Source organism: Scyliorhinus torazame, chromosome 17, assembly GCF_047496885.1.
Source record: "Scyliorhinus torazame isolate Kashiwa2021f chromosome 17, sScyTor2.1, whole genome shotgun sequence".
In the NCBI taxonomy this organism is placed as follows: domain Eukaryota; kingdom Metazoa; phylum Chordata; class Chondrichthyes; order Carcharhiniformes; family Scyliorhinidae; genus Scyliorhinus; species Scyliorhinus torazame.
Window position 1 is genome coordinate 140,259,677 of NC_092723.1, and position 8,917 is coordinate 140,268,593.

Genomic DNA, 8,917 nt, shown 5'->3' on the forward strand with positions numbered 1-8,917 from the left:
CCTTCCCCTCCCCATCCCTCCACCTCCCCCTCACTCCCTCTTCCTGCTCACTCAGTTGGTGTTATGTGAAACGAGTTCCAACCATTAGCTGGATAGAAACGATGCGCTCCTTTCGCAAAACATTCGACTAAATAAAAACCTCTCGCGCGTTTGCTTCTTTTGAAGTGACCAGGGATGGACCTGCTAGCGGGACCGTCAATCATGAAGTAAATATTCACTAATTTCAACATCCCAAAGGATTTGGGGGATTTATTTCTCCTTCCCACTGTTTAAACAATTTGAAGTGTTTTTTTTCTCTAAACTTTTTCAGCGCCGCTAATTAAAAAAAATAAAACAATGAAACTCCAAGACACCAACTCCTGGAGTCATATTGGAACAAATTTACCAGAAAACGCTCTTTCTCATATCAAACAATCCCATTCAAACCCAGTTTAAAAAGTTCGAGGGGGGGAAGAGTTTCAATGCAACAGAGTGGTTAACTAATCATTTTAAAGTTTCACCAACACTCCAGTGAGATTTTGTTTAGATTGTCTCATTTTTCTGTCCTAATTGAGAAAGTTCTCTTCAGTATTATTCGTTTACGTTATTTTCTGACTGAAGATAATTCGCGCGTTAAATACATACCTGTTTCGGGCGTGAGGGACTCGGCTACAGAATAATTAAGCGACCTCTGGAAACTGGCCTTAAGTTCTGTGCGTGGCTTGTTGGAGAGAGAGACTGGATTCGATCGGCAGCTCTGGCTGCACAAAGTGACCCCTGGGTGAAGGGCTCAAAGTGACACCTCCTGGGTACAGCCCCTGGTCAATGACTCAATAGCACCTTTTCTATATTATACAAACAAACTATCTTATGTCCCAGAGGAATTGAGATATAAAAAAAATTTTAGAGTACCCAATTATTATTTTTTCCAATTAAGGGGCAATTTAGCGTGGCCAATCCACCTACCCTGCACATCTTTTTGGATTGTGGGAGTGAGACCTACGCAGACACGGGGAGAATGTGCAAATTCCACACGGAAAGTGACCCGGGGCTGGGACCGAACCTGGGTCCTCGGTGCCGTGAGGCAGCAGTGCCAAACACTGCACCACCGTGCCGCCCTGGAATCGAGAAATTTTTTAAAAGCTGGATGACCAAACTCCAGTTCAAGAAAGCGAATAAATGAGAATGTAGCGGAAAATACAACAGGTTCGTCAGGTCACGGCAAGGGAGCTCTTGCAAGGTTAGCATCTATTGCCCAACCCTAACTGTCAAAAGTGATTGATGATGCAAATACGAGACCTGTTCCACTACTCTTCAGGGGACTGTAATGTGACCAGATTTACCTGTTTTTAAAAATGTACAATAGGCACAAAGAGCACCAATATAGCAGTGGGAAGTCCCACGCCTACTCTGCACACACATTGGTCTGGCTGCTAAATTTGGGCAAAGCTATAATTTCAGGCATCTCAGGTGGCCTCCTTGGGCTTCCTGTGTGATGCACGATCAATGACTACTAATGCGAGGTTGTAGTCCAACTGAAGGCTTTAATAAGCTGGATGTTTCCCCCAGCAGCTCAAGTACAGAATGAGGGCTGCTGGGGTGGCACGGGCTCTTATACCCCGCCTAGCAGGGCGGAGCTACCATACAGCTTGACCAATAGGAAGCATACAATTTCTACCAATGGTGTTCCAGCCTTACCAGGTACCGTAATACCTCTACTACCACATTCACCCCCTGTTAAAAAAGAGTCCGGCAGGGGTGGTGACCTGATACTACAAACATGGCAACGTGGTAGAATTAGTTATGGAGGTACCCTAATACCTCCGTACAGCGTTTTGTAACTATTTACAATTCTAGTAACTATTTACAATTTATGATTTAAGTTTACAATTTAAAATGAAGCAATCAGTCGATCAGGGGCCCTGGTCGTCCTCTGTGATCGTCGGAGCTTCGGTGGTGACTCCAGTGGAGGCTAGGGCGTGGCCTCGATCTCTGTGGCAGCTTCGGCACCCCTAGACGGCGCTGGTGGGGAAAACGGTTGACCTGGGAAGGGAGCACCTGCGGGGTGCGTCGGTGGGTGGGGGGGCTTAGACGGGGCCGACGGAAGGACCAATCCTCCTGTAAGGTGCCCTGGCGGTGGGGAGGGTGGGACTGGTGGCTGGGGTGTGCGTGGGGCTCCGGCGGGTGCCAGGTCTCGAAGGGCGACCGTATCTTGTCGGCTGTCAGGGTATGCCACATAGGCTTACTGGGGGTTAGCGTGGAGAAGATGGACTCTCTCGACCAATGGGTCCAACTTGTGCGCCCGCATGTGTTTTCGGAGCAGGATGGGTCCGGGAGCTGCCAGCCAGGTCGGGAGCGAGGTCCCAGAGGAGGACTTCCTGGGGTAGACAAGGAGACGTTCGTGAGGTGTCTGGTTGGTTGTGGTTCAAAGCAGTGACCGGATGGAGTGGAGGGCATCCGGGAGGATTTCCTGCCAGCGGGAAACTGGGAGATTCCTGGGCCGTAGGGCCAGGAGGACGGTCTTCCAGGCCGTTCCATTCTCCCTTTCGAGGCGATGCCCTTGCTGAGCAGGAATTGACGCAGTTCGTCGCTCATAAAGGAGGACCCCCATATCACTATGTATGTAGGCGGGGAACCCGAACAGTGCAAAGATGCTATGGAGGGCCTTGATGACGGTGGTTGCGGTCATGTCGGGACAGGGGATGGCGAATGGGAACCGGGAGTACTCATCAATCATTTTCAGGAAGTACGTGTTGCGGTCGGTGGAGGGGAGGGTGCCTTTGAAGTCATGCTGAGGCGTTCAAAGGGACGGGAAGCCTTTATCAGGTGCGCTTTCTCTGGCTGTTAGAAGTGCGGTTTGCACTCCGCGCAGATTTGGCAGTCCCTGGTGGCTGTCCTGACCTCCTCAATGGAGTAGGGCAGGTTGCGGGTCTTGATATAGTGGAAAAAGCGAGTGACCCCCTGGTGGCAGAGGTCCTCGTGGAGGGCTCGGAGGTGGTCCACTTGTGCGGTGGCACATGTGCCGCGGGACAGGGTGTCAGGAGACTTGTTTAGCTTCCCGGGACGATACAAGATCTCGTAGTTGTAGGTGGAGAGTTCGATCCTCCACCGCAAGATCTTATCGTTTTTTATCTTGCCCCGCTCTGCATTATCGAACATGAAAGCAACCGACCGTTGGTCAGTGAGGAGAGTGAATCTCCTGCCAGCCAGGTAATGCCTCCAATGTCGCACAGCTTCTACTATGGCCTAGGCCTCCTTTTTGACTGAGGAGTGGCGGATTTCGGAAGCATGGAGGGTAGGTGAGAAGAAGGCCACAGGCCTGCCCGCTTGGTTGAGGGTGGCCGCCAGAGCTACGTCAGACGAGTCGCTCTCTACCTGGAAGGGGAGGGACTCGTCGATGGCGTGCATCGTGGCCTTTGCAATGTCCGTTTTGATGTGGCTGAAGGCCTGGCGGGCCTCTATCGGCAGGGGAAAAGCTGTGGATTGGATCAGGGGACGGGCCTTGTCCGCATAGTTGGGGACCCACTGGGCGTAGTAACTGAAAAACCCTAGGCAGCGCTTCAGGGCCTTGGAGCAGTGAGGGAGGGGGATCTCTATAAAGGGGCGCATGCGTTCAGGGTCGGGGCCTAGAACTCCATTTCGCACTACGTAGCCGAGGATGGCTAGGCGGTCGATGCTAAACACACATTTATCCTTGTTGTATGTAAGGTTAAGGATCTTTGCGGTCTGGAGGAATTTTCAGAGGTTGGTGTCATGGTCCTGCTGGTCGTGGCCGCAGATGGTGACATTATCGAGATACGGGAATGTTGCCCGTAAAACGTACCGGTCAACCATTCGGTCCATCTCGCGCTGGAAGACCGAGACCCCGTTGGTGACACCGAAGGGAACCCTTAAGAAGTGATAGAACCGCCCACCTGCTTCGAAGGCAGTGTATTTGCGGTCACTAGTGCGGATGGGGAGCTGGTGGTAGGCGGACTTGAGATCCACCGTGAAGAAGACCTTGTAATGCGCGATCCTGTTTACCAAGTCGGATATGCGGGGGAGAGGGTATGCGTCCAGCTGCGTAAACCTGTTGATCGTCTGACTGTAGTCGATGACCATCCTATGCTTCTCCCCGGTCTTTACCACCACTACCTGAGCTCTCCAGGGGCTGCTACTGGCTTCAATGACCCCTTCCCTCAGTAGCCTTTGGACCTCTGACCTAATAAAGATCCGGTCCTGGGCACTGTACCGTCTGCTCCTGGTGGCGACGGGTTTGCAATCGGGGTGAAGTTCGCAAACAGGGAAGGCGGGTCGACCTTAAGGGTCGCGAGGCCGCAGGCAGTAAGGTGGGGTATAGGGCTGCAGAATTTGAAAGTTAGACTTTGGAGGTTACACTGGAAGTCTAAACCTAGGAGTGTGGCCGCACAGAGATGGGGAAGGACGTAGAGCCGGTAATTTTTAAACTCCCTTCCCTGGACTGTGAGGTTTGCTACACAAAACCCCTTTATCTCCACTGAGTGGGAACCGGAGGCCAGGGAGAATTTCTGATTAACGGGGTGGACGAGCGCCTTACCGTGTCGGGGTATATGAAGCTCTCCGTGCTCCCAGAGTCGTTTCGGCAGGACATCTCATGCCCGTTGATAAATACAGTAATTGTAGCAGTTGAGAGTGTTCGAGGCCAGGACTGATCCCAAGTCACCGAGGCTAATCGCAGCAGTTGAGTGTTCTCTTGGGGCAGTGTGTGGTCAGCCGAGCTGGGGTCCTGGGGGTCCATCCAAGATGGCGGCTCCCATTGGTCGCACATGGCTGGGGGTGCATAAAATGGCGGCGCCCATCCATCTAACGTGGCATCCGCGGGACAAGATGGCGGCGCCCAGGGGCCGCACGTGGCCCTGGAGTCGGAAAATGGTGGCGCTCACTGGCCGCACGGGGACCGTGGAGAAGTTTGTGGTGGCGGTCCGCTTTCGCCGCCGGAGACCGCGGCAACTGCACAGGCCTCGCATACCACCACGAAATGGCCCTTTTTACCGCATCCCTTGCAGGTGGATGCGCGGGCCGGGCAGCGCTGGCGGGGGTGCTTGGCCTGCCCGCAAAAGTAGCAGTGAGGCCCCCGGGGTTGCCAGGCCGCCTTGCAGCACAAGCTTGTGGGGGGATGGGGGATGTCCTGTGGTCGGCTGCGGAGGGCGTCCACGCTGCCCAGGGGGCTGCCGCGCAGTCGGGAACGTAAGCGCGGGCATTTCTGGAGGCCACATCCAGGGAGCCTGCAAGGGCCCGTGCCTCCTTGAGACCTAGCGTGTCTTTTTCCAGAAATCGCTGGCGGATTTGGGAGGACAGCATACCTGCCACGAAAGCGTCCCGGACCAAGAGTTCAGTGTGTTCACTCGCCGAAACTTGCGGGCAGCTGCAGTTTCTCCCCAACACCAGGAGTGCACGGTAGAATTCTTCCAGCGATTCCCCAGGGATTTGTCGCCTCGTTGCTAGCAGATGTCGGGCGTAGACCTGGTTTACTGGGTGAATATAATGTCCTTTTAGCAGCTCTATTGCTGCATCAAAATCTTCCGCTTCCTCGATGAGGGTGTAAATCTTCGGGCTCACCCTCGAGTGCAGGACTTGCATTTTCTGTTCTCCCGTGGGTGTGTTTTCGGCCGTCCCGAGATATCCTTTAAAACATGCCAGCCAGTGCTTGAAGATTGCCGCTGAGTTCGCCGCGTGGGGGCTGAGTTGCAGACACTCCGGCTTGATTCGGAGCTCCATCCTTTTAAATCTAGCTTATTAAATTGATGCACGATCAATGACCACTAGAGCGAGGTTGTAGCCGAACTGAAGGCTTTATTAAGCTCAATGTTGCCCCCAGCAGCTCAGGTACAGAATGAGGGCTGCTGGGGCGGCACGGGCTCTTATACCCCACCTAGCAGGGCGGAGCTACCATACAGCTTGACCAATAGGAAGCATACAATTTCTACCAATGGTGTTCCAGCATTACCAGGTACCGTAATACCTCTACTACCACACTGTGTTACACCCTATGGCTGGTGTGCAACACAGTGTGACCGGTGTGGAACACAGATTGAGTGGTGTGAGACACAGTGTGAACCACTGTACACCTGTATTAGGGGATGTAAGGTAGGACCTGTACTACAGGTTCGCCGGTAGCCCCTGCCTGCTAGCTCCGCCCAGGAGGAGGAGTATAAATATGCGTGTCCTCCATTCAGCTGCCATTTCACCAGCTGCTGTGGGAGGCCACGCATCTTACTGCAATAAAGCCACAGTTGTACCCAATCTGAGTCTTTGTACAATTGATCGTGCATCAATTTATTGCAGTAAGATTTTCTACAAACTGGACATCCGAATCAAATCAGATCGCCTGCAGTGGATCCGCAATCGACCGACATCAGAAAAGACTTTAATCACTGGCTAGCTTGCTTCGAGGTTTACATAAACTCAGCGAACACCCCACCGACGGAGGCTCAGAAGATGCAGGTCCTGTACTCCAGGTTGAGCTCAAGCGTGTTTCCGCTGATCCAGGACGCCCTGACCTACGAGGAAGCCATGGCGCTCCTCAAAGAGAACTACGCGCAGAAAGCGAACACACTCTTCGCCAGGCACGTACTCGCCACTCGCTCTCAACTACCTGGTGAGTCCATTGAAGACTTCTGCCGGGCCCTAATCCCACTCATCAGGAATTGTGACTGTCAGGCCGTTACTGCCACCGAACCTTCTAATGTCCTCATGCACGATGCTTTTGTAACGGGGATTGGGTCGGACCTCATCCGACAAAGACCGCTTGAAGGGGCCACGCTCGACCTAGCGGAGACAAAAAAACTAGCGCTCTGCATGACGGTCGCCTCACGTAATGTTCAGGCCTACACCTACAGCCGCGCGGCCCTCCCCTCCTATCCCTCCTGGACCCCGCAAACGGCCGCCCCAGTCGGGGCCTTACCCAGCCCCAGTCAATAAGCCTGCACCACATGCCAATCCGCGCACCCCAGGGGTCCCGATGTTACGTCTGCGGCCAGCAGAAGCACCCTCGCCAACACTGCCCGGCTCACACTGCCATTTGCAAGGCTTGCAGCAAAATGGGCCACTTCGCCGCAGTGTGCCAGGCCCGCGCAGTCGCCGCTATCGCCCCCTCCTCCCTGATACACGCACAATGGGCGCTGCCATCTTCACCTCCCGGGGCCACGCGCGGCCAGTGGGCGCTGCCATCTCCCCCCCCCCCAGTCCACGTTCATCTTGTTCAGCTCCAACAGCGTGCGGCCCATGGGCGCCGCCATTTTGTCCCCCGTAGGATCTACAGTCTCCGCCATCTTGTCTTCCCCACGGGACATGGATGCCGACGAAATTCCACGACCTGGGCCCCCCACGCTCTCCGTCTTCTGCCACCAGTGAAGATCAGCCGCAGCTCGCCTCGACGACGCTAGACCAGTCTCGTCCACACAACCTGGCCACCGCTTCGACTACGGTGAAAATCAACGGCCACGCAACCTCTTGCCTGCTGGACTCCGGGAGCACCAAAAGCTCCATCCACCTGGATACAGTAAGGCGCTGCTCCCTCGCGGTCCACCCCACCAATCAAAGGATCTCCCTGGCCTCCGGATCCCATTCCGTCCCGATCCGAGGCTTCTGCACGGTCACTCTCACGGTCCAGGGCGTAGAATTCAGCGGCTTCCATCTCTACGTCCTTCCTAATCTCTGCACTGCACTATTACTGCGCCTGGATTTCCAGTGCAATCTCCAGAGCCTCACCCTCAAATTCGGCAGGCCCCTACCACCCCTCACGGTGTGCGGCCTCGCGACCCTAAAGGTCAACCCCCCCTCCCTCTTTGTCAATCTAACTTCGGATTGCAAACCCGTTGCCACCAGCGAGGTTGACGTCGTGGTCCTGCTGATCATGACCTGACGGTCACATTGTCTAGATACGGATACGTGGCCCGCAAGCCCTACCGGTCGACCATTCGGTCCATCTTCCTTTGGAAGACCGAAACCCCATTGGTGACGCCGAGGGGGACCCTTTGGAAGTGATATAGCCGGCCGTCTGCCTCGAAGCCGATATATAGCCGGTCCGATTTATGGATGGGGAGCTGGTGGTAAGCGGATTTCAGGTCCACCGTTGAGAAGACCCGATGTGCAATCTGGTTAACCATGTCACGTATGCGTGGGAGGGGGTACACGTCGAGCAGCGTGTGTGTACCGGTTGATGGTCTGGCTGTAGTCCATGACCATTCGGTGTTTCTCCCCAGTTTTAACCACTACCACTTGAGCTCTCCAGAGGCTGTTGCTGGCCTCGATGATGCCTTCCCGAAGCAGCCGCTGGACTTCGGACCTGATGAAGGTCTTATCCTGGGTGCTGTACCGTCTGCTCCTGGTGGCGATGAGTTTGCAATCTGGAGTTAGGTTGGCAAAGAGGGAAGGTACAGAGGGAGAACGGGACGGTTTGGAGGGCCGTCCAGCTGGCCCTATGGTCCAGGAACCTCCCAGCCTCTCACTGGCAGGAGGTCCTCCCTGATGCACTACACTCCATCCGGTCACTACTGTGCACCGCTACGAATAACACACCCCATGAACATCTCTTTACCTTCCCCAGGAAGTCCACATCCGGGGTGTCGCTCCCGACTTGGCTCGCAGCTCCAGGACCGGTCCTGCTCCGTAGGCACATCCGACTCCACAAGGCAGACCCGTTGGTGGATAAGGTACACTTGCTCCATGCCAACCCCCAGTATGCCTATGTGGTGTACCCCGACGGCCGCCAAGATACTGTCTCCCTCAGGGACCTGGCACCGTCAGGTTCCAACTGAACACACTTCCCCGTCCAGGCGCCATCCTCTCCTTCCCCGGCGCTTCCAACATGAAAATGAAAATCGCTTATTGTCACAAGTAGGCTTCAAATGAAGTTACTGTGAAATGCCCCTAGTTGCCACATTCTGGCGCCTGTTCGGGGAGGCTGTTACAGGAATCG

The 8,917-nt window shown here is 54.7% G+C and overlaps 1 protein-coding gene across 2 annotated transcripts in view; it reads right to left on the reverse strand.

Annotated features, from left to right (window-relative positions):
- Positions 1 to 1,191, reverse strand: part of LOC140394200 (epithelial sodium channel subunit gamma-like) — a 65,375-nt gene extending 64,184 nt beyond the window's left edge. The window contains exon 1 of one of the 2 annotated variants that reach the window (XM_072481187.1): positions 625 to 1,191. The gene's annotated coding sequence lies outside the window, so the exon portion shown is untranslated. The remainder of the gene's footprint in view (positions 1 to 624) is intronic. The other variant, XM_072481188.1, reaches the window with a different exon arrangement.
- Positions 1,192 to 8,917: the final 7,726 nt, after the last annotated feature.